Raw genomic sequence first — 26926 nt, 5'->3', positions numbered from 1 at the left:
TCCTGCTGTCCCCCACAGAGGCAGGAGCACAGGCCCGTCACTCTCTGGCCCGCTTCATCTTGGTGGAGTCTGGGCCTTCAACATGAGGTCCCGGGTCCCCTCCCCCTGTGGTGTGAGCAGCCAGTCAGGAGCATGGGCGAGACGCCCCTCTCCCCATTCCACTGGGAAAGGACAGCATTCCCATTGTGTCTGTCCCTGGGGACCTGTTAGCTGGGATTTGCCTGTTGGGGGAACAGTAAGGCCTCTTCCTCGTGGGCCGCGTCCCGCCCTGCAGTGCGGGCTGCATAGGAACGGCAGGATGGGAGCTTCACTCATCCACATCACTCTCCATGACACAGAGGTGGCCCCCAGCACTTTGGGATCTGCTGGATTGATGATGTGACTGTGGGAGGACTGAGCCCAGCACCCTGCCTGTGCCAGGCCAGCAGCTAACCCTGAGCTCTGCACAGACCCTGGTCTGAGGCCTGTCAAGGCCCCACTGTGATCTCTTGCAAACGGAAGGACCCTGGGGAGCCCCATGTGCATCAGTGAAGCCCGACATTGTTCTCGGGTGGTCCGTGGTGGCCGGGCAGGGAGGCGCCCGCATGGCTCCTGGCCCTGAGCGCACCAGGCTTCAGTAACCCCTGCGACCCTGCTCAGCTCTCCTTGGTGGCAGGCGGGCCTGTGGGGGAAGGACATGTGAGCCAGCAGGGTGTGCCCACCTGGCCGGCCTGGGTCACCAACTGCCCTGGGCCCTTGGCTGGCTCTCTCCTGCCCATCCCCTGCACACGCGCATCTCCACATCACCATATCTGTGTGCGTGATCCTGAGTGAGCCTCCTGGGACGAGATGGGCGACAACACAGGAGGGAAGAAGGACACAGAAGGAAGAGCTCTCTGGCGGGGGACACACTGGGCACCAGCCAGGCCCTGGGCTGGGAAGGCTGCAGGTCCCTTCTCGCCCCCAGAGGGACAGAGTGACATGGCTTGCTGCCCTGTGCTCTGCAGAGGAGGCTTTGAGCCCCAGCCAGTGTATGGATGGCCACCCTGCTCCAGGGTCAGGGGCACTAAGCACAGAGTGGAAGTGACTGGTGGCCTCCAGGCGGACTCTGCGCCCTCCCTCCCGGGCCCCTCCTGCTCCACTGCCAGGAGAGGGGTCCAAACCCATGAGCAAGAGGGCCTGCCCTGACTGCAGGGAGGAACTGACCACGGAGCAAGGTCAGTTCCGTGTAGGACCCCACCCCAGTGCAGACCTCCCGGCATTTCCTCCACACCTCCAAGACAGCTCGCACCACACTCAGCAGAGAGGAATTTAACAACTTCCCCACTAGGATCAGGAACAAGGTGAGGCTGTCCCCTGTCCCGACCCCTCATCAACATGCTGCTTGGCATAGATTAGGCAATGGCCTAGGAAAGGGGAGCTCTGCTGACTGGTAAGGGAGAGACGAAGCTGTCCCGGATGCCATGATTGTCCTGCAGGAAACCCCAAGGACGCAACTGAAAAATGAGACGCTCTGAAGGGATTGTGCCAAGGCTGCTGGGACGGGGTGGACAGACAGACAGCAGACGGCAGCCACTTTCCGGCTCACCAGCAATGCATGGGTGGAGTCTGAGATTAATACTGAAAGCAACTTACGTCAGCACCCTGAAATGAAATACACAGGCGCACATCTGCAGGAACCCCGCATCAGAGACTTCCCCGGCTTAAAAACAAGTCGTGGGAAGGACAGTGAATTGTCCCACCGCGTGGGTAGTGAACACTCCTGCTCCAGAGCACAAGAGCCAGATGTTCAGAACAATTGGTTACCAATCTTGATCTGAAATACCATACCCACCTGTTTCTACCTCTCTTGAGTCACTTGGCATTTCTAGAACAATTTAAAATCTGTTCCAGATTCAGTAAAAGGCAGCATTATTAGAAGCTCAATTTTTGAAAGTCACATTTCTCTAGGAATGTAACTGTCAGATCTTCTTAGCCCTCTGCACCACGCGCTGCTGCCTCTCCTCTCGTGCCAGCGAGTCTGAGCTCCCAGTTCCCCCGTCTCCCCTGATGCACTGACAGGTTCTCTGTCAGCATGTGTGAACGGGTGACTGTTCGCTGGGAAATTAAGAAAGAAATGTCACAATATTTTACCAGTGCATTTCAGTTGGTGTGAATGTGTTAGATGAAAAATATATATATAATTAACACTTTTCTAAATGGAGCATTTTAGGAAATCCCACCATCTCTGGGATTTGATGCGCTCTGGCTCATCAGCTGACAGTGCCACATGCTATGTCACTTGCCATAGGAGGGGAAGGGACCAGCCCTCAACATGGGGGCCAAGTAAAGTTTTAGGCCACAGATGGAACTTCTCATTTAGGGGGGACATTACAGTAAAGCAGAGGACTTTCCTTTCTGCTGCTGCATGACAGGAGGGGCCGCGGTGAGTGGAGAATAATCTGTCAACACAGGAAAAGCTCTAAAAGGGCGGCTGCCTCCCAATCAAGATCTAGGCTGTATCCAGGAGTACATCCAGAAGCACCTGCAGAAGCTGAGCTGTTGTGCCCCGAGGCAGGCCTGGTCACTGCAGAGCAGGGCAGGGAACAACCTCAGGCCTCCTGCATTTACTTGTCCAGAGCCCGAGGAATTTTAGAACTGAGGGGGTCCTAGAGAGGGCTGGGTCATTGGCAGGAAGAGTGGAAACGTGGGTTCCTGTGGGCCCTTTGGTGACTACAGACCTACTCAGGAATGAGACCTGCAGCCACTGAGAGGTGGAGCAGAAAGTCAACGTGGCAGCTTGTCATAGTGGGACAAGCAGCAAGAACAGGAAGCCCCAGACCTCTCTCCCCTCCCCAGATGCACAGACATACCACCACGCACATTCCCAGAAACAGTCTTTGTGGGGTCTCCAGGAAGAAGGTAAGAAACTACAGCACCCCAACAAAGGCATAGCCTAGAAGAGCCACCACACGCAGTGGTTAATAAAGCCCAAGACTGCGTGGCTCAGTCAACTGGGAAAGGGGCCCGACTCGTGGCTTCTTGCTAGGGAGGGAAAGAGAAAAGAAAGGTGCATCTAGTGATTCGACTTTTGGCAGGGACGCTGATGGGACGCTTTGGCTCAGAGCACAGGGTGCTGGTGGAATCCAGAATACTTGGAATACCTGGGTCTGCAGCCCTAGAGAAGGCTCCTTGCAGCACCCAGGAAGCTGCAGCCCTGCAGACAGACTGTAGAGGGAGCTCCTGAGAAGACACAGAGATGCCCCTCTGACCCGGGGTAGCTGGGCTGCTGAGATCGTCTCCTGTAATCAGTTCTAAAGACTTGCAGAAGCGCCTGTGTTCTCACATACTCCAATCCAGCCACACCCAGTAAGTCACATAAAAAAACAGGGCCAGCAGGACCCAAGAAAAGGATAAGATCAAACTCCAGAAAGTGACCATGGAGAAATGGAGATCAGTGAATTAACGGGCAATGAATCCAAAATAAATCCAGAGTCAAATGACCCCAAAGAATACAAACAGCTCAATGAAATGGGAAATGGTGTAACCAAGAAAATGGCTACAGCAAGTCAATTTCCAGCAATAATTGCTTTAAATGCAAACAGATAAAACCTCCCCAAACAAAGGACAAAAAGCAGCTGACTGAACTGGAGATAAGGCCTGAGATCCAACCAGTACTTTCTACAAGGGACGTACTTTAGATGTAAGGACAAAGTAAGCTGAAAACAAAAGGCTGACGAAGACGTCCCATGCAAACGGCGACCAGGGAGACCAGGGGGTGGCCATTCTTAAGCCAGACACAACAGACCGTAAGTGAGAAACTCATACAGACAGAAGAGGCTTTGCACAGGGTGCCAGGAGGGCAGCAGTGGGGAAGCCACAGGCATCTACAGCAGAGCTGGCCATGTGACACGTGAGGCCCAGGCTGACAGGTGACACGTGACACCCAGGCTGACAGACGCGAAGGGACAAATCAACAGTAACTCACAGCAGCGTGATGGCCCATGGCCCTGAAGGGTGGGACAACCTGAGAGAGCAGTAGGGAAACAGAGGGCCTGAACAACCCTGCAGGCCACAGGGACAGGCGGCACGCGCAGGGCGCTCCTGACAGCGTGATTCACTGTCTCCCAACACATGAGCCTCCCTCTATCAGAGGCCATATGCTGGCCACCAAGTGGGGCTTCCCACTAAGAGGAGACGGAGGTGGTACAGAACTCTCTTCCAGTGACAGTGGCATGAGACTGAGATCAAGAGCACAAGCAAGGCCACTGCAGGCTGCTGCCAGCTGGGGGTCTTCTCTGCAGGGCGGGGCCCAGCTCCCCCTGAGGCCCTACCGCAGGTGCCCGGAAGTGCATTCTCCATGTGCTGGTGCAGCTCACACCACTGCGGATGCCTGGATTTCTCTTCCCTGGGTGCCGCTATCTCGGGCACCACTGCCACTGCCCAGAGGTTTTCTCTTGGGGCACAGCTGCCCCTGAGGCCACTGCCACAGGTGCCCAGAGGTCTTTTCTCCAGGCACAGCTGCTGCTGACCCCCTGCCTGTGGCCACCGACTCTGGCTACTACCCCTTCCACCACTGCCCAGTGGCCCACTGCCAGGGAGACCCCAGGTTTGGTGGCACGCGGACACATCCATTTTGAGGTGCTGACCAGAGCCTGGGGTTTGTTTGGGGTGCCAGTGGGTTTGCTGCCACCGCCATCTTGGGCACAGCCGACCCTGTTTGGGGACATGGCCAGGACCTGGAGGTTCACTGTCAGGGGGCCTGTGGGCTTGGCTGCCCCTGGGGTCTTCTTCCTGGGAGTGCGGTTGCCGCCACCTGGTTGCCGTCTCTCAGGGTTGCTCATCCCTGGTGGGCTCTCTCCAAGTTCCAGTGGCACTGAGATCTTGGAACTGCGACGTGGCTGACCCTGGACATCTGAGGCCCAGACTGGTGAGAGAGTGACCTCAGCAGACAGTGCAGGGCCTGTCTGGGCCAGGCGGTCTGCGGGAAGTCAGAGGCAGGGCAGAGAGTCGGACGCTGGCAGGGACAGTCATTCAATTTTCCACTGAGATTTATTTTATTTTTATTTTTTTCTTCTCTAGCATCTCTCTCCTCCATATTTGGAGCAGGGTGTTTTTTGTGTACCAGTTTGTTGAGGATGGTGCTATACACATGGTGTTTTGCACTTCTGCTGTATACTCTTGTGTTTTTTTATATTTTTCCTTTTCATGTATATTCTTCCTCTCACTAGTTGTCTTCCTGGATTCCCGTTCTACCTTTTCTCTACCTAAAAGTCACTCTCTGATGGTTCCTCTTCCACCCTTCCTGTGAAGTTTTGCTTCTGGCTTTTCTTTTTGTCCCTCATGAACACCATGTTCTGCACTGTATTTGTTCTTTCTTTGTCCACTATTTGAGATGTAAATCTGTTTGGCAAATGTTCTGTTTTTATTGTGGACAGTGATTGAACTCATCATTGCTGTTTATAGTGAGAGCGCAGTGGACACCTTGCTGGGAGCTATTAGATTTGAGGATATATATTGTTTGTACCAGGTGCTGTTGATATGGGTCTCCCTCTTAAAGGTGGGACACTGGAAATCTTCAGGGACAATATAGGTCTACAGGGTAGAATCTGTATTGCCTCAGATCCACACAACTAGATGGGAAAACACACAAGCAACAAGAAAAAATGAGGGAACAAAATGCCACAAAGAAGTCCCAATAAGAGAAGCCACTGACAACACAATTGAAAAAATGTCCAAGCAGGTGTTTAGAATGTACATAATCTGATCTACAAAGTAAAGGACGGTATAAAAAGTGAAATTAGACACAATGCAGGAAGTGAAAGATCACTTCAATAAAGAGTTAGAGATTGTGAAAAATAAAAAAAAAAAAACAAGCAGAAATTCTTGAAATGAAGGAATCAAATAAAATCATAAATTCAATGGAAGTATCACCAACAGACTAGACCAACTGGCAGACTCAACCTCAGACAATGAAGACAAAATATTTAGTTTTGAAAATAAAGTTGGCCATACAGAGACGATAGTAAGAATCCATGAACAGAACTTCCAAGAATTATGGGATAATATGAAAAGACAAAATTTAAGATTTATCAGGAAGGACCAGAGATACAAACCAAGGGAATGCACAATCTTTTCAATGACATAATATCAGAAAATTTCCCAAATCTAAAGAATGAAAAGGAAAATCAAATACAGGAGGTTTACAGGACCACAAATGTACAAAATTACAGCAGACCCACGCCAAGACACATTATAATGAAAATGTCTAAAATACAAAACAAAGATAAAATCTTAAAGGCCATGAGGGAGAAAAAGCAAATTATGTATAAGGGAAAATCAGCTTGGAACTCAACTGATTTCTCAACCCAGAGTCTGAAAGCTAGGAGGTCATGGAACAACACATTTCAAGCTGTGAATGCAAATGGATGCCAACCAAGAATTTTCCAAGCATTTTATATCCAGCAAAATTAAGCTTCAGATTTGAAAATGAAATAAAAACCTTCCATGATAAACAAATTTAAAAGACTTCACAATTAGAAATCCTGCACTATAGAACATTCTCAACAAAATAATACATGAGGATGACGTTAAAAAAAAAAAGTAAAAAATCAGCAAAGGGAGGAACTATACTAAAGGAATAATCAAATAGAAACTAAATCGAATTAAAGGCAGAAATAAACCAAAATGATGGGAATACAAGTCATATGTTAGTAATAACCTTGAATATTAACGGCCTGAACTCATCAATCAAAAGACACAGACTTACAGATTGGATTAAAAAACAAGACCTAATAATATGCTGTCTACAAGAGACTCACCTCCTAGGCAAAGACATCACAGACTGAAGGTGAAAGGTTGGGAAAAAATATATCACTCATATGTATGTGTAAACAAGGCGGGGTCTCCACCTTCATATCAGATAAAGTGGACTTCAAGCCAAAATTAATCAGAAGGGACAAAGAAGGACATTTTATCCTACTGAAGTGAATTATACAGCAGCTAGAAATAATGATTGTAAATACTTAGGCACCAAACAATGGAGCATAAACATACATCAAATAAACCTTTCTCAATTTCAAGAATCAAATAGACCATTACACAACAATATTGGGAGACTTTAACACACTTCTCTCACTACTGGACACATCTTCTAAACAAAAACTAAATCAAGAAACTATGGAACTAAATAATACAATCAATAATTTAGACTTAACACACATATATAGAATATTTCATCCATCAACGAGTGAATACACTTTTTTCTTAGTAGCACATGAATTCTTCTCCAGAATAGACCATATCTTATGTCAAAAAGCAACTCTTAGTAAATATGAAACATTGGAGATAATACCTTGCATTCTATCAGATCATAATGGACTAAAATTAGAAATCAATGACAAAATAAAAAATAGAAGCTACTCTAACACATGGAGACTAAATAATACACTATTGAATAATGAATGGATAGTAAAAGAGATCAAGGATTAAATGAAAAAATACTTAGAGGTAAATGAGAATACCGCTATAACATACCAAAATCTTTGGGACCCTATGAAAACAGTACTAAGAAGAAAAAGTTCATTGAATTGAGCTCTTTTATTAAAAATAAAAAGTCAACGAACAACCTAACATTACATCTCAAAATCCTAAAAAAAGAACAACAAATCAATACCAAAAGCGGTAGAAGGTAGGAAATAACTAAAATCAGAGCTGAAATCAATGAAATGAAACAAAAGAAACAATTGAAAAAATTGATCAAACAAAAAGTTGGTTCCTTAACAAAAATCAATAAAATTGATAAACCCCTAGCCATATTAATGAAGAGAAAAACAAAATTACTAAAATACATGATGAAAAAGGAAGTATCACAATGGACACAACTAAAATACAGAAGATAATCAGAAATTATTTCGAAAATTTATACTCCAATAAAATAGAAAATATTGAAGACATTGACAAATTTCTAGAGACATATGACCTATGTAAACTGAATCAGGAGGTCATACACAATTTAAACAGAACAATCTCAAGTTATAAAATACAAAATGACATTAAAAGCCTATCAATTAAGAAAAGCCCAGGGTCAGAGGGATTCTCAGCTGAGTTCTACAAGACTTTCATAGAAGAATTAACACCAATCCTCCTCAAACAATTCCATGACATAGAAAAGGAGGGAACCCTTCCAAACTCATTCTATGAGGCTATTATCACCCTCATACCAAAACCAGACAAAGACACATGAAGGAAAGAAAACTTCAGACCAGTATCCCCGATGAACACAGATATAAAAATTCTCAATAAAATTCTGGCAAATCACATACAAACACATAGTAAAAAGATAGTGCACCATGATCAGGTGGTGTTCATCCCAGGGATGCAGGGTTGGTTTGACATACCAGAAATCAATAAATGTAATTCACTATATCAATGAACTTAAAAACAAGAATCATATGATCATCTGAATAGATGCAGAAAAAGCATCTGACAAAAATATGCACCCCCCTCATATTCAAAACACTAGGAAATCTAGGGATAGTAGGAACATACCTCAACATCATAAAAGCTATATATGCTAAGCCCAAGGCCAACATCATTCTAAATGGAGAAAAATTGAAAGCATCCCCTCTAAAAACTGGAACAAGACAAGGATGACCTCTTTCACCATTTTCATTCAACATTGTCCTTGAAACTCTAGCCAGAGCAATTAGACAGAAGAAAGAAATCAAAGGTATACAAATAGGTAAAGAAGAACTCAAACTATCACTATTTGCCGGTGATATGAGTCTATATTTGGAAGATCCAAAAAATTCCACCAAAAATCTTCTAGAACTAATGAATGAATTCAGCAAAGTAGCAGGATATAAAATCAATGCCCATAAATCAAATGCACTCCTATATATCAGTAATGAATCCACTGAAAGAAAAATAAAGAACATTACCCCATTCACCCATTCACAATCACCTAAAAAAAAAAAACCCTCAAACCAATCTAACAAAAGAGGTGACAGACCTCTACAATGAAAACTACAGAACACTAAATAAAGAAATTGAAGAAGACCTTAGAAGAAGAAAAGACTTCCCGAGCTACTGAATAAGCAGAATTAATATTGTCAAAATGTCCATTCTACCAATAGCATTATACAAATTTAATGCAATTCCTATTAAAATCCCAATGACATTTTAATAGAAGTAGAAAAAGCAATCATGAAAATCACCCAAAATAGCCAAAGAAATCCTTAGCAGGAAAAGTGAAGCAGGAGGCATCACAATACCAGACCTCAAACTATACTACTGAGCTATAGTAATAAAAACAGCATGGCTTTGGCACCAAAACAGACATGTAGACCAATGGTACAGAATAGAAGACACAGAGACAAACCCACACAAATATAGGTATCTCATACTAGACAAAGGTGCCAAAAACATTCACTGGAGAAAAGATAGTTTATTCAATAAATAGTGATGGGAGAAAATGGAAAGCCACATTTAATGAAATGAAATTAAACCCTTTTCTCTCACCCTGCACAAAACTCAACTCATTGTGGATCAAGAACTTAGGCACTAAAACAGAGACTCTGTGTCTACTGGAAGAAAAAGTAGATCCAAATGCCACCATGTTAGCCTAGGACCTGACTTCCTTAACAAAACCCCTAAAGTGCAAGAAGTTAAATCAAGCATCAATAAATGGGATGAACTCAAACTAAAAAGCTTCTTTTCTGCAAAAGAATAATGTGAAGAGAGGGGCCTACAGAGAAAATCTTTACCACATGCACCTCAGATAAAGCATTAATCTCTAGGATATATAAAGAACTCAAAAAACTTAACACCAAAAAAAAAAAACAAAAAAAACACAACCCAATCAATAAATGAGCTAAACGGGCTAAATGGGCTAAGGAACTAAGCAGATACGTCACAGAAGATATGCAATTGATCAACAAATGTATGAAAAACTGTTCAACATCTCCAGCAATTAGATAAATGCAAATCAAAACTACTCTTTGATTTCATCTCACTCCAATCAGAATGGCAGTCATCAAGAATACAAGCAACAATAAATGTTGGGGAGGATGTGGGGGAAAAGGTACACTCATACATTGCTGGTGGGAATACAAATTGGTGCAACCACTCTGGAAAGCAGTATGGAGATTCCTCAGAAAATTTGGAATGGAACCACCACTTGACCCAGTTATCCCACTCCTCGGTTTATACCCAAAGGACTTTAAATCAACATACTATAGTGATGCAGCCATATCAATGTTTATAACAGCTCAATTCACAATAACTAAACTATGGAAACAACCTAGATGCCCTTCAACAGATGAATGGATAATGAAAATATGGTAAATATACAAAATGTAATATTACTCAGGTTTAAAGAAGAATGAAATTCTGGCATTTGCTGGTAAATGGATGGAGTTAGAGAATATCATGTTAAGTGGAATAAGGCAAAACCCCAAAACCAAAGGCCGAATGTTTTCTCTGATATGTAGTTGGTAATTCACAGCAAGCAGGTGGATAAGGAAGAATAGAGTTACTTTATATTAGGTAGAGGGGAGTGAAGGGAGGGTGAGGGGTACGGGGGTAGGAATGAGAGTAGAATGAAACAGACATTATTACCTCTTGTACATGTATGACTGCGTGACCTACGTGATCCTATGATGTGTATAATCCAAAGAACGAGAGATTATACTCTAATTATACATGATCTATCAAAAAGTATAAATGCATTAGAATAAAATTTAAAAATTAAAAATTAAAAAAGTGATAAATCTTTGAAGAAGTAAATGTGTTTACCCTGATTTGATCATTTCACAATGTATACATGTGTCAAAATATAACATTGTATCACATAAATATGGATAATTTTGTTTGTAATAAACCATCAAAGAATTTCTGTAACAAAAATAGCATAAGAAAAACTACAATTCAGAGATGGAGTCACATGTGGAGAGTAATGTCACACAGAACAGAACCGGAGGTCAGTGTCCTCTCTCAAGGTTGCTAATGCAGACCACTCTCTTCCTGTCCGCATAGTGTGACAGTCGGCTTTCCATCACTATGACTGAAATAACCGACAGGAGCAACTTAGAGGAGGAAGAGTGTACTATGGCTCATGGTTTCAGAGGTTCAATCCATGGTTGGCTGGTTTCATTGCTTTGGGTCTCAGGTGAGACGAACATCAAGGCTGAAGGGCACAGTGGAGGGAAGCTGCTCAGCACATGGCAGGGTCAGAAAGCAGAGAGAGGGGACGGGGAAAGGGCTTCAGGGAAGATGCCCCCTTCTAGGGCATGGCCACAGTGACCTGCCTTCTCCAGGACACCCTACTGCACATGGTTTACCACCCAGTCAGTCCATTCAAACTCGGACAGACTGATTGGGTTCCAGTTCCCATAATATAATCATTTTAGCTATGAACATCCTTGCATTAACACAGGAGATACATTCTGCCTCTGGTCCCCAAAATATTAGTCCATCTCACAATGCAAACTGCATTTCATCATCTCCAAGAGCCTCATTGTCATGACAATTCCAGCATTTCCCAAAAAAGGTCCAAGTCCAAAGTAGAGCTATGGAAAATGAAAAATTCCCAAGATATGAGGCCTGAGGAAAGGGAGTGGAAAAGAAGGTCATGTGCTGACAGCCTGCCTCTCCCAGGACAAAGGCTCCCCAGATGCCAATGCAGACGGGGGAAGGCGTTTCAATCGCCCCTAAAGGTGATGGTCCCTGGAGGGCATTAATCCCCTTCAAAGCAGACCCTCAAATCAGAAGGTCTGATTCCTAAGCCCTCAACTGACAGATTCACTGATTGATGGAAGAGATCCCAAATTATCAGGAAACTAATCATGCTCACTAGACCACCCCTCAAAATAACCTATACAAACGCAGTCCCTTTCTTTGTTCAGTGACTCATTTTCTACCAGGAGAGTGGGTCCATCAGAACCACGACTCCACTCCTGAATAAAGGCTTTCGGCTGATTTGTGAAGTTTGCTAACACAAAGTCTCCTCTGAGACTAAAAGGCAAGTTCACAGCAGTGAGATCCTGTAAAAATCAAAAGCAAGTTACATATATCCAATATCCAGTCACACAGAATAAACATTCCCATTTACAAAGGGAATAGAGGCCAAAGCAGGACCTAAACCCAGCCAGGCAAACATTTTGTGTAGCTCCACCTCTGGAGTCTGGGGTACGTTGGTGGGAAGAGGGCATTTCCAGTGCTTGAGTAGCCCTATGCCTTTGGTTCTTGCCAGTTGCCAGGTACATGGGGTCTCAGCCTGGCTCTCTGTACAGCCAGCAGTTTGCTCAGGAGACAGTCCACATTACTGGCACCTCTTAATGCGTGAGGTCCCCACTTCAGCTTTGGCTTCATCTTCTCAGCTTCATGCATCACTCTCAGGGGCAGAATGCAAGGACCCTGACCCCACTTTGCCTGGCTTCCCAGGCCTTCCTCTGAAATACCAGTGGAAGAATCCACGAACCCCCAGCTCCACCAGCTTCTTGCATTCCTGCAGAACTCTCTCCACATGGATAATGCCAAGGTTCAGCACCACCTTGCATAGTACCTGGGCCCCTCAGATCACAACTGCAGCAGCCTATGAGTGCCTGGGGGACTGAGCATAATGAAACAATTTCCTAGGTCCCCTATGGAGTGGTGGCCCCCATCATCTCTTTTCAAAGGAACTTCCATCTTATAACCTTTAGCCTGCATCTCATCTCCTGTTCTCTTGCAAGTTCCTGAGATGCCCTGAAGTCATCTTTCCTATTGTCTCTGTGCAAAGTACCTAGCATCTCTTCAGTTTCCATAATCTCTAAAACACCAAGACTTTCTTGGCCTCAGTTATACGTGCACATTTCTGGTCAAAATGCACGTTTTTCAAGATCTTCAGCCCTATGTATGGGTCTTGATTCTCACAGTAAACCTGACTAAGATCTTTCAGCAAAATCCAAGCCACTGACTAACTGCTGTGCTGCCTTGAAATTTCCTCGACTAGATTGGTTAGTCCATCACCTTTGAAGTCAGCCTTGCACAAAGTATCAGGATATGGGGAAAATGTGGACAAGTTCTTAGCCAGAATATAACATAAATGACATGTGGCTGAATTGTGAATAAGAGTCTCAATTCCCCTCTGAAATGTCCCAAGCACTGGCCACAGTTCTGTCAACTTTCTGGTCTTCTGAGCACAAGCAAGAATCACCCATTAAGCTCAGCTTACATTTTAGGACTTATCTCTCTTAAACTTTGATGACTTATCTGTCACCATACTTTTCCAAACTTCTCCCAGTGACTGGCTCCAGATGCTTCTGAACCATGTGGTCAGATATTGTTATTACAAGGACCCCACCCTTACTATCAATTTCAGGGATAATCAACTTTTGCATCACTGTGGCCAAAAATCGTGACAAGAACAATTTAGAGGATGAAAAGTTTATTTTGGCGCATGGTCTCAGGTTCACTCTGTGCTTGCGTGGTTCCATTGATTTGTGCTCAAAGTGAGACAGGATATTTTGGCTAGAGGGCATGGTGGGTAAAGAAGCAGAGAAGGAAGGGGGAAGAGACCGTAAGGAAGATACTCATTCCAGGGTATGGTCACAGTGATGATGTGCCCCAGCCAAAACCCACTTCCACAGGTCGATACCCAGACTGTTCACTCAACACGAAGGACTGAGGAGGATCCAGATTTCACATCCAGGCATCTCACCTCTGAGCATTTCTTCATTGGCCACAGGGGGAATCTGGGGGACACCTTGTCTCCAAACCATAATGTGGTGTCTGAAGAAAGGTCAACATCACATGGAAGTCCAATCTCTGATCCTCCCCAGGGAAGGGGGTATGTCCTCTGGCTCACTTCAGGGCTCTCAGGGTCCCCCATTCTGTGGTTTAGAAACGACGGGGGACCTGTAGCTGCTCTGGTCTGTTGACTGTTGATGTCCACTGTTCTCTGCGCTTCCTCTGCTTTAGTGCCTTGAGGCTAATTCCAGGGACAGTCCCACTTCTTACTGTTTCAAGTGTTTCTTCTCCTTGGAGCATCCCAGCATGAGCAGGCCACACTGACTAGGAGCCAGAGTTCCTGGAGGCCCTGTTCTGAGGTGTTTCAGCCCAGCGTCCCTCTGCTCTCTCTGGTGGCTTCTGTTGAGACTCCTCAGGCTCAGAGCTTCTGTCCGTGGCTGTGTCCGGTCCACTGAAAGCACATCACACCCTCGTCACTTCTGCAACGAATTTACCCTCCAGCTCCTGCTCTGGTTCACGCTGAGGATTAACATCTCCCTCTTCCTCGGTCCCTCTTGCATCTTCTCAATCTCCCCATCTCGTTTTAGCATAAGAATATTGAACTGCATCCCTCAGATCCAGGGAAGGTAAGCTTCCCCCTGGAATGTGCCAGCAGGAGCCTGGAGTGACTTGTGCTGACAGGAGTCGGAGGCTCAGGGCCTGGCCTTCACGGACTGGACCCCGCTGACAAAGCCCATGTTGGGATCTGAGACTTGCTCTGGGCACTTGTGTCTGCTGGGCAGGGTCAGGCATGGGCACTCTGACAATGACAGATGCAGCTGAGGCCGGCTGACCACAGGAGGGACTGGGAGCCGAGTGACAGCCACAGCAGCAGAGAGGCCAGAGGGGGCAGGAGCACCCGGGGCTGGACAGCCTGAGGGCAGAGTGCTGACCACACAGAGGTTTCTAGGTGGCACCGGAGGAAATGCCAGGAGGTCTGCACTGGGGTGGGGTCCTACACAGCACTGACCTTGCTCCGTAGTCAGTTCCTCCCTGCGGTCAGGGCAGGCCCTCTTGCTCATGGGTTTGGACCCCTCTCCTGGCAGTGGAGCAGGAGGGGCCCGGGAGGGAGGGCGCAGAGCCCGCCTGGAGGCCACCAGTCACTTCCACTCTGTGCTTAGTGCCCCTGACCCTGGAGCAGGGTGGCCATCCATACACTGGCTGGGGCTCAAAGCCTCCTCTGCAGAGCACAGGGCAGCAAGCCATGTCATTCTGTCCCTCTGGGGACGAGAAGGGACCTGCAGCCTTCCCAGTTCAGGGCCTGGCTGGTGCCCAGTGTGTCCCCAGCCAGAGAGCTCTTCCTTCTGTGTCCTTCTTCCCTCCTGTGTTGTCGCCCATCTTGTCCCAGGAGGCTCACTCAGGATCACGCACACAGATATGGTGATGTGGAGATGCGCGTGTGCAGGGGATGGGCAGGAGAGAGCCAGCCAAGGGCCCAGGGCAGTTGGTGACCCAGGCCGGCCAGGTGGGCACACCCTGCTGGCTCACATGTCCTTCCCCCACAGGCCCGCCTGCCACCAAGGAGAGCTGAGCAGGGTCGCAGGGGTTACTGAAGCCTCATCACTGAAGCCTGGTGCGCTCAGGGCCAGGAGCCATGCGGGCGCCTCCCTGCCCGGCCACCACGGACCACCCGAGAACAATGTCGGGCTTCACTGATGCACATGGGGCTCCCCAGGGTCCTTCCGTTTGCAAGAGATCACAGTGGGGCCTTGACAGGCCTCAGACCAGGGTCTGTGCAGAGCTCAGGGTTAGCTGCTGGCCTGGCACAGGCAGGGTGCTGGGCTCAGTCCTCCCACAGTCACATCATCAATCCAGCAGATCCCAAAGTGCTGGGGGCCACCTCTGTGTCATGGAGAGTGATGTGGATGAGTGAAGCTCCCATCCTGCCGTTCCTATGCAGCCCGCACTGCAGGGCGGGACGCGGCCCCACGAGGAAGAGGCCTTACTGTTCCCCCAACAGGCAAATCCCAGCTACAGGTCCCCAGGGACAGACACAATGGGAATGCTGTCCTTTCCCAGTGGAATGGGGAGAGGGGCGTCTCGCCCATGCTCCTGACTGGCTGCTCACACCACAGGGGGAGGGGACCCGGGACCTCATGTTGAAGGCCCAGAACTCCACCAAGATGAAGCGGGCCAGAGAGTGACGGGCCTGTGCTCCTGCCTCTGTGGGGGACAGCAGGAGTCCACAGCAGGTCCCAGGAGCACAGGTGCAGGGGAAGTTGAGCCATACCTGGGGTCCCTGCAACCTGCAGGATCCAGCTGCTTCAACAAATATGGTTTGCCAAACATTAAACAAGGAGAAACACTAACAGAGAAGCAAACAAGCCTCGAGGACTGGGCACCCTCCGAGAGCCAGAGGGCCCTGTGGAGACAGCCAGCCCGCAGCAGGCGTGCCTGTGTGCACGTGGGTTTCAACAGACCCTCTGCCAGGAAGCGTGTGTGAGATCACCCAGAAGCTGTTGAACCACCTGGCTTTAAGTGACATCAGGGTGTCTGGTCATGTCATCGGGTGTGAGGATGTGGCTGTCGTTTGGGGAACTCTTTGTGAAGTCCTTTCTGGAGGAAGGACTCCCTGAATAATTCACAGGGGGCTGCATGCCAGGTCTGAGGTTTAGTCTCAGGTTCCTTAACTGAAGGGGGCAATGTGGGGACGGACTTCACAAGAGGGTGAATGTCAAGCACCTGCATGGAGCTCTGGAGGGCGCACAGCTTCTTTCCCAGACTTCCCTTTGGGAGACTGGGACACTCCCAGCAAGCAGGTGTGGGTCTCTGCCTGTGAGCTTCTCTTGCAGAAGCCTTGTCCCGGAGGCGAGCCGGGTTCCCTCTAGTGGCGGCTTCTGGGACTGCGACCGAGCTGGGCAAACCTGGATCAGCACTAGATAGAAGAAATGCGCCTGGTGCCCAGCAGAGGGCGCAGGGGAGCCTTCCAGCAAAACTTGCCAAATCTCAAGTCTTGGAAACTTTACAGCAGATTTGATTCCAAGTTTATTGCTTGCATAGAGAGGCTGGTGTAAAAATGAAATTGGCAGCTCACATTTTTACATGTTTCAGGTGAGCAAATTTTCTGGTTTGCTCCCCGCCTTCATTTCACCCTGGGTCCCCCAGTGGCCCTGGTGTTGGGTGAGTGACCCTGGGACTGACCCATGAGCTGGGAGCCTGCGTGTGTGTCCACACCGAGGCCGACACAGGACCAGTGGATTTTGCATGCTCCTGCCTCGCCTGGGTCCCTTTCATGCCCAGACCTTCTCTTTATCCACTTTATTCACTTTATCCCCTGAGGGGCTGGGTGTGTCTGAGCCCCACAGCTCTCTCTGAGAGGAAAGGAGGAAGAGCAGCCCCTCAGGGAGCTGCCTGTGGTGACCAGTTGGCTCCACTTCCTGGCCGTGCCAAGGTCTCCCTGCTTCACCCACTCCCTTCTGTTGGCAGCCCAGGGTTAAGGGGGCCCTCTCTGTCCACGTGCAGAGCCCACAGGTGAGCAGGGAGGTCCCAGAGCACCGGCTTCCCAGCAGCACTGCATCCAGGTGCAGCCTGTCAGGGGCGGGGCTGGGGTATGGCCCCTACTGACCCCAATCCTGGGCTGATTCTTGGGCAGTGCCCCAGATTCAACTGGTGACCTGCTTCCATGTGAATGAGGTGTGTTTGTACAGAGCAATTGGTCTGCTTTTGCCTCATCAATACAGAATCGTGTGACTCAGTCTCTCCAGAATTTGCATTTTTAGATGCAACAGGAACATAGGGGCTGGATTTTGGAAGGGAAGGACATGGTGTTTTGGGCTTTGTGTATACAAAACATAAAATAGTCACAATATCCACGAGAACAGTTACTGGCTGGTGACTAAACTCCTGCTACATCTGTGCTAATCACTGTGGGAAGGTCCATGGTCCTGAAGTTCATAATCTCCAATAGCTGTTTTGACCTGTGTCTCCACTGTGTTCTGGGGTCTCTCAGCCTTTGTGTCCTACAGAATTAACATTGCTGATTTTTAACAGGAGATAGTGCTCATGGTGGCCCCTTGTGGCTGTTGTTCCCCTCCTGAATTTCCTCCAAAGCAGAATCCTAGGTCACTTCATCTCAATACACTTTAAAGTGTCAAAAAATGTTGTGATTCCAAAAGAAACCTGGTTTATGCAGGATGTGTGATGTCTGAAATCATAACCTGCTTTCATAATCTGTGTGCATTAGTTCTTGTAAAATTCTCCTTAAGCCCATCACATTGGTGAGGAGAGTGTGAAGTGTTGCAGCCACTCTGGAAAAGCTGGGGCAGCAAGAGTGCTAGCCAGCTGGGTGCCATGGTCAGAGCAGACTTCGTCCAAGCTAGGGCACAGAAGCCAGGCAGCTCCCAGTGGGCCACCTCCGCAGGGAGACTGAGCTGAGCGGAAGCCCTGGGGCAGAGCCTGAGGCTCGCCTCTGTCCACCAGATGTCTGATGGCCAGGTGGGCCGCAGCAAGCTATCTCGGGTGCTCCTCTCTGGGTCTCACGAGAGGGGCTGTTCATTTGGTGGCCTGGGGGGTTGGATAAGCTCCTGGGGCACCTCTGGGGTTGAGGTGCCCCAGCATCCACATGCTTCTGACTTACTTTGGAAAGTTCACGTTTTTATTGGCAGAATTAATTGCTCAGCTCATGCCTAACGGTGCCGGGCAGAGGGAGGAGGTTGCCTTCTGCAGACAAGGCATGGCCTCCTTCTGCCTTGGCACCATTCTCAGATCGAAGCAACTCACGGCAAACTGCTGCCTTCTGGAGTGGAGTAACTCGGGGCCAGGCACAGCCCGGGGTCTGCGCTCCAGTTCACTGTGGAGTATGCCTGCAGGGGAGCGGGTGTGCCCAGGGCCACTCACTATCAGCAGCGCTAAGTGTTATACCTATAACGTGGACGGATCTAAAAACGCTGCCTCTCTAATCTGGAAAGTTGCTCAACATCGTAGAAGAATTACAGAAAAAAAATGAATTTTAAAAATCCAGCAAAAAAAAAAAAAAAAATGCAGATGGTCCTTAATCATGTAAAAAGATGCTCAGCTTCATTTATCCTGAGAAATACTAATTAAAATTGCCCACTTATCAAGTTGAAAAACGCGAAGGTTTGATTGCCACACTGAGAGGCAGGCAATTCTCAGGCATCGCAGGCAGAAGTGAGCGCGCACGCAGAGGGGCCTCTGAGGGCTCGCAGGCTCCATTCCACCCCATCCAACTCCCAGGCCGCTCCGCAGAGAAGCGCAGAGAGCATCAGGCAGGAGGTGGGGACAGCAAACCGCCCCGCACGGCCCGCGTCTTGGGAGGAAACGGCATAAACCGGCAAAAAGCCGTCCAAGCAGGTGACCGCGGGAGGAAAGGGCGGTGGAGAAGGGCCAGCAGGGCCACGCTGTGGTCTCCACGCGGTTCCGATGTTGGAACCATTCACATGTTTTGGTACAAAAAATCAAGGGTACATTTAAAAGGAAAAAAAAAAAAGAAAGAAAGAAAGAAAGAAATCCCTGAAATGTGGTAACCAAAGGGAACGGACCATTGTAAGATTCGCGCGACCCCCAGCTCCCCACAAGGTAGGGCGGCCACTCCAGGGCTCTGAAGCGTCCGCAGTGTCACCCTGGGAGGACGCGCTCAGCACGAACTCCCCCGGGAAGCCAGCCCCACCAGGGCCGCGGCGGCCGTTCTGGAACTGTCGCAGACTTGGTGCTGGGCACGGGCATTCAGTTAACTCAGTCTCTGCTCGATTCGTGTTAAAGAGCCAAGGTTCGCAGTCTAACAGAAATTTAAATATTTAATCAAAGACACTACAATCTTAAATCTGAATTGAAAACATCAGGTGAACTCATGGATTTTTCTTCAGAATTTTCTTTCTACCAAAAAGGTTTAGACACACACAACTCAGTAGCAGTTATAAAAGAGCACCCACCCCCCGGACAGACTGCACTCTCTAAATACTGCCCTCCTCCCTGTGTTACTCCAAAGAATTGACAAATAAAGGGAAAGAACTGAACATTTATCCAGATTTCCCTGTATGGACTAAAAGTCAGAGGAATCAAAGAGCCAGAAGGGAAGAATCTTCCTGAGACTGACTTCAGAGTGCCCGGAGGTTTTAAAACAACACCCTTTGGTTCCCTGATAAAATTACAGGTCCAGACCAGAGTTGTCATTGGGGCTAAGCCACCGTGGGGACCTGTTCTGGCTCCAGACCACTATGGCGTGGCCACTGCTGTTCACGGTCAGCATTGCCCAACGTGGAACAGGACGTAGGAGCAGCACACGCCGTGCCTGCAAAGGGAAGATTCTTGCCTTGTGGGGGAAGCAGGAGCTAGCAAGCACTGACCAGACGCCTGCTCACATGAGGGGACATTTAAACTACAGCCCGAGAAGCAGTCAGGCAGATCCAGATCCCGAGTCCCTGGGAGGGCAGGGATGTATCGAGGGTGGAGTGGGGCTTCTACCTGGGAGGAGGAGGCAGGAACACAGCAAAAGGCACTTCAGGACAGGTGTGGTGGCACATAACCGTGATCCCAGCAGTTCTAGAGGCTGAGGTAGGAGGATTGCCAAGTTCAAGACCAGCCTCAGAACTTAGCAAGACTGTCTCGAAATAAAAATGAAAAAGGGTTGGGATGTGGCTCTGTAGTTAAGTGTCCCTGGTTCAATCCCTGGTACAAAAAAAAAAGGTGGGGGCACCTCAGAAGAGCACACCAACAAGAAAGCTCGGACAAATAAGCAAAAAGCAGCTTGACCTCGCTCCGAACAAGAGAAGCACTGTGAGAATGAGCCGCAGACCCTTTCTCTTCTTATTTGCCGCATATCCCAGAGGCGGCCCGTCCTCCCTGTGTAAGCCGGTGAAATGGGCCTTCTCTACAGTGCTGGTGGGAAAGAAGACGGCACTGCTCCCAGCCAGAGCCCCGAGAACGGCAGTGTGGAACCCAGGGCCTCCACCGCGGAGTGGCCTTCAACCTGCAGGCCTCCCGCCTCACCTGCTAAGCTGCAGGCATCACCCAGGTGGCCACCAGGCCCAGCCGGACACTCGTTCCTTAGCTGACTACCCCATCTCTAGGAGCTTGTTCTAAAGACTCATGGGCACAAACCCAGCAAGGCACATGTAAAAAACCGATCTTGCAGCTTTCTTTTCAATGTTAAATGTCTGGAACCCATTTGAATGCCCAGCAAGGGCAGGCCAGTTGTGTACACTCCAGCACGGACAGACTCACAGGACAGAGGGTCGCTGGGCTGGGAAAGGAACATTTTTACATGGAGGGATTCCATGTTCTTAACAGAGAAACGCAAGCAGAGGGAAGCGTGTGTGCAGTGCTGCTGCTTACTAGAGGGGGCTTGAGTTCGCGTGGACGTGTGGGCTCCAGACAGAGTCCGTGTCCCCAGGTTTGTGTGTTGAGCCCCAATTGGCAGCACGGTGATGTCTGGAGGTGGAGCTTACTGTGCAATTGGGTCGTGAGGGTGGAGCCCCCAGGAACAGAACCAGCACCTTAGGGAAGGGACCCCAGAAGACCTCCTGCCCCTTCCACTAATGGAGGAGATGCTGTCTTCCAATAGGCCGGGCCGTTGCTGAACCCGGACTCTACCAGCTGCTGGACCTGTCTCCAGCCTTCAGAAGGCTGAGAAATACATTTCCCCTATTTCTAGGCCCCCTGTTCTGTGCATTCTGTAGTAGAGCCTGAGCAGACCAAGGCAGAAATACTGCGTCTGTGCCTTTAAAAGGAACAAGAAGCCCAAAATGTTCAAACACGTCTACTTCCAGAAAGAGAAAGGCGCCAGGGCAGAAGGGCCAGGGGTGGCTGCGAGACTTCCCCTGGTTCTATTTTGCATAATTATATAAAATTAGTTATAATTATATAAAATTATCAATTGGTGTAGTAATAAATTATATAATCATGTGTTAAAGTCATGTAATTATATGTAAATGTTAAAGTGATCCCTAATTGCAGTCAGATTGGAACAGCTACACCTCACTGCATATCGAGTGGGTGGAACAGCTGATGGACACTCTTGGTAAAGCAGTCACGTGACTGTCTAGTAAATCAGACCTAAAAGAAAAACCTGGAAAAGACATTTAATGTATCTTAATGACACTAATTTTTCTGAGAGTATTTTCTTTCTCTGGTGAGGCTGTTTTGTGTATGTTGCAGAGAAAGCAGTGGATCAATGACTTCAAAGAGGAAGCTGGAACCACAGGGAGAAGATGCAGATGCAGGATCAGCGGGGTCTGGTAAATACTTGGGGACCTGACCCTGTGGGCTACGGGCACGCCCAGGGTCTGCTTCCTCTGTGCAGAGCACGTCCCCAGCCCCGCACCACGAAGGCCTGCAGCCGTCTGCGGCTCTGCAGAGGTTCCCTCTCAGCATAGGCTGTGGGGCATCTCTGCTTCACGTTCCTCCAAAACAAGCCAGAATGCCTTGGAGAAAAAGGTAGCCCCCTGCCTGGGGCAAGAAATGTCCCAGACAGATGGTCCTTAAACAAGTTCTGACCACAGAAAATGAGGATGTGCCCAAAGCCTGCCAGGTGATGTGGGGAAGACACCTCAGCCAGAGAAGGGCTGTGCCCCAGGGTCCCCAGGGTGAAGAGAAATCCGCCCTTATCAGGAATCCCAGCTCCAGGCAAGAAGCAAAGAGGAAACGGAAGAACCAGAGCATGGCTGTGCACAGAGGTAGGCGGGAGCCGTAAATGGCTCCGGAGGCCACAGAAGGCGAAGACGCTGTTGCTCTGAAGGACGCAGGCGGACCTGGCTCCCCACTCACCAGACTGGCCAACCTCGAATGCATTCAAGCCCCTGGGTCTGGCTGTCATTTTACAGGGAACACGGGAACTGAGGGATCACCAGAGCATGCTAAGAGGCCACACAGGGACGCAATGGGCAAAACCCATTCTACGGAATTTTCCAGACAAATGACCTGAGAGTGTTCGTAGTAATTTGTAAGAGATTAGCGATTACAGGTTAAGAGGCTGTAGAGACATATCAACCAAGGGATGGAAGCTTCTCATTTGAGTCTCAATTTAAATGAGGAGCTGCTCAAGAAAAACCATTAAATAATTGATGAAACTAACATTAAAACATTAAATAATTGATGAAACTAAGGAACTATTGATTACAGAACTGGTACTCAAAAAGGTGCCATACAATTTGGGGTATTTTGGAGAAGAGACGAGCTACTGAAGATTCTGCTGGGACAACAGGAGTAAGGGTGTAAGCCAAACCCTCCCCAAGCAAGATCAGGCGTGGGGGCGTGGAAAGCAGAATACGCCCCGCCCCAAAGGGGCCGGTCCTGACGCCCCAAACCTTAGAGTGTGTTGGGCTGTGTGGCAAGAGGAGTTGATTTAAGCCTAAAAGGAGTTGATTTAAGCATTATCCAGTCGTCAGTGTGACCATGAGGGTCCTCAGCAGTGGAGGGGAAGGAGAAGCATTTTTAGTGGGGGATGCAACACGGGCCACTTTGAAGATGGAGGGAGCCGTGAGCCCAGGATGTGGGCAGCCTCTGGATGCCAGAAAGGGTCAGAGAATGAGCTCTCCTGGAGGCTTTGCAGATACCTTGATGCCAGCCCAGGAAGGCCCATTCCAGGCTTCTGACCCCTAAAGCTGGAAGAGACCACGGCTGTGTTGTTCGAGCCACTATGCTTGTGGGAGTTTTTTATAGCAGCAATGGAAAATGAATACAATTGTCAACAGGTTCCATCGCAGGGGCCGCAGGCAGCGAGGGTCGGGGCTCCCTGGAGTGAAGGGTGGAAGATTGTGAGCCTCCTCCTGCTTTGACCCTATCCGTTTTCCAAGCCATGAGACAAACTGCCAGGATTTTAGCAGCTGAAGACAACACCCACTGCCCCATGGATTTCCTGGGTCTGGGTGGTTGGGTGGTCTCTGCTCAGGTCTCATCCGCTCAGGGTCGAGACCTGGCTGGGCTGGACACTCCACTGAACGCTTAAAAGGGCAAGAGTCTGTTTCCAAGCTCACTCACCAGAAGGTGGCAGGGCTCAGGTCCTCGTGCCTAAAGGCCCCTAATGCTCCCTGGCTATCGGTCCTCAGGTCCCATAGGTGACATAGTGGGTGCTGCTCCCTCTGGGGCGGCTGAAGACTCTCTCTCCAGTGTGCAAACAATGTTGATCAAGGGAAGGAGGTGGCCGCTGTTGCCATCCCAGGGGCCAGCAGCAAGGAACGGTCCTCCTCAACCCCAAGTGAAGGTTACAGGTAGCCCGACACCAAGGGACAGAGACCACAGGCCACCTGAGAGTCTGGTCTGTCTGGCAGACGGGCGGGTAGCACACAGCTGCTTACGCCATGCACACTACTCTGGGGTGATGGTTTTTGAACCATACTATAAATTGGAGTCACCTGAGGTGATTTAAAAACAAACGCAGATGCTCAGTGGATATCAGAATGCTTAACTCAGAACCCCTGGTGGGGGGGGGGGCTTCTGAGTGTCCTTACGCTTCACAAGCGCCTGCCCCACGTGCACCACGTGGCTCTGATATGCTGCCACGGTTGCTTTGTTTTACCGGAAAGCAACGCCGTCTCTCAGTGGCTGCAGCCTGTTAGGGCTGTGGGGTCTGGGGTGGTGCATGCCACCAAAACTGGCGGAGGGGAGGAGGAGGAGGACAAGGGGCAGCAGGGGATGACCCACTCGGGACAGAAACGCAGGAGCAGGTGCTGGGCCCTCGCACCTCTCTGCTCTCCTGGGCGCCGACTTCTCCAGGGAACACCCTGCCCGCCCGGCACCACGGGGCTCCTCCAGCATCACTCTGGGGGACAGCGAAGACCCCCCAGGAACACCCAGCCTGGCCCAGGTCAAGGCAGGGCGCAGACACTGCCGTTCCTAGGACCGATGAGTGCCGTCAGTGTGAGGGGACCCCGAGGCTGCATCGCCGTATCTCCCGGGGCGTGTGAGGGCTCTGCAGGGCCTGGGGAAGCAGCTCAAGCTGAGGCCCCTATGGGGAGGATCAAGTCTCTCAGAGGGCGGCGAGCTTCAGCAGCACTGCACGCGGGAGGCCTGCAGGATGCTCTGCCGGCTGGGGTCCAGCTAGAAGCAACCCCTTCTGGGCGCAGAGATCCTGCACTTCACTCTGAAGACGGTAGGGAAAAAGTTGGTTGAGGAATGCCTTCAAGCGCAAGGTGACAAATTGTGTCTCCAAGTTTCAAGAAAGCCTTTTCTCTAATCAGATAACTTTGAGATATTTCAGATCTTTTCTGTGGACTGATCCTACAACCAAAATTCTACAAAGTAATGCTTTTCTCTTCCAATAAGGAAACCAAGTGAAGGAGTAGAGATTTTTAAAAATTTGTTCTAATTATTTATACATAACTGTAGAACACATTGTGACCCATCACACATAAAGGGAGCACAGCTTCTCATTCTTCTGGTTATACATGATATACAATCACACAGTTGTGTAATCATACATGTACATGGGTAATAATGTCTGATTCATTCAAATGTCCTTCCTTCCCCCACATCCCCCTGCCTCCCTTCACTCTCCCCTGACTGATCCAAAGTACCTCTATTCTCCTTCCCCGCACCCCCATTGTGGATTAGCATACACATATCAGAGAAAACATTGGACTTTGGTTTTTGGGGCTTGACTTCTTTCACTTAGCATGATATTCTGCAGCTCCATCAGTTTACATGCAAATGCCATAATTTCATTCTTTAAGGATGAATAATATTCCATCATACATATATCACATTTTCTTCATCCATTCATCTGTTGAAGGGCATCTAGATTGGTTCCATAGTTTAGCTATTGTGAGTTGAGCTGCTATAAACACTTATGTGACTGTGTCATGGTAGTATGCTGATTTTTAAGTCCTTTGGGTATAAACCAAGGAGTGAGATAACTGGGTCAAATGGTGGTTCCAATCCAAATTTTCAGAGGAATCTCCATACTGCTTTCCATAATGGTTGCACCAATTTACAGTCCCACCAGCAATGTATGAGTGTATCTTTTTCCCCACATCCTCACCAATGTTTTTTGTTACTTGTATTGATAATTGCCATTCTGACAGAGGTGAGATGAAATCTTAGATTTGATTTGTATTTCTCTAATTGGTAAATATGTTGAATATTTTAAAATACATTTGTGCCGGGGTCCAGCCCTAGCAGGAGTCCATGGGTTCCACACTGGTAAGGGGGCACGGGGAGACAGCATTGGCAATGGATGGAGAATGAAAGACACAGACTCTAGTTCTGGTGCAATCATTCCCACTTTATTCTGGGGAAGGCTGGGTTTATATACATTTTTCTTCAGGCTTTGATGACAGGCTTGTGACTAATAAAATCAAAGAAGTTTCCAAAGCATAGGCAGAAATTGTTTTTACTGAAAGATTATGAGAAAACAGTAACCTTACAGATTATGCTTACTTAATCACCAGGGCTTGCCATTGATAAAATAAGCTGGTCCATATCTAGTAGCTACTGTGGGAGGTGCTTTGTGCTTAGAACTTGGGGAAACATTGTTATCTATAAGTTTCTGTGCCCCAACAGGTTCTGGCTGTGCCAGTAAATGCAGTGTTTGGTTTTTGACATAATAAAAACATTCTGCTGTTGTGAGGTTAATCATCACAGGGTTTCAACATGTGTTTTGTCTCCATGATGTTTTTCTGGAAATTTGTAGAATTATTCCCATCACCTCTAGCAAGATCCCCAGACTGAAGTGAGTAATATATTATTAGGAAAACTCCAGAGAATAACATCCAAGCTAGGGAGGCATACATCTGGCTACAATCCTTTTAGGATGAGTCTTTGCAATCATCCTTCAGTGGAACTCTGTCAAGCACTGCAAGGAGAGCCAGGCGCCCCTGCACATTTGTTGATGATTTGTCTTTCTTCTTCTGTGAAGTATCAGTTCAGTCCCTTAGTCCCTTCATTGACTGGGTTTGTTTTTTTTTTTTTTTTTTTTTTTTTTTTGGTGTTACATTTTTTTGAGTTCTTCATATATCCTGGAGATTAGATTAGTGCTCTGAGGTGCAGGTGATAAAGATTTTTCTCCTTTGCTGAGAAAAAACTTTTTAGTTTTAGTCCATCCCATTTATTGATCCTCGATTTAACTTCTTGCACTTTAGGGTTTTGCTAAGGAAGTCAGGTCCTAGGCCAACATGGTGAAGATTTGGGTCCACTTTTTCTTAGTAGTCTCAGGGTCTCTGTTTTGGTGCCTAAGTCTTTGATCCATAGTGAGTTGAGTTTTGTGCAGGGTGAGAGATAAGGGTTTAATTTCATTTCATTACATGTG

The sequence above is a fragment of the Sciurus vulgaris genome (assembly GCF_902686455.1).
Source record: "Sciurus vulgaris genome assembly, chromosome: 2".
NCBI classification, from domain to species: Eukaryota; Metazoa; Chordata; class Mammalia; order Rodentia; family Sciuridae; genus Sciurus; species Sciurus vulgaris.
Note: the sequence above shows the minus strand (reverse complement) of the source record.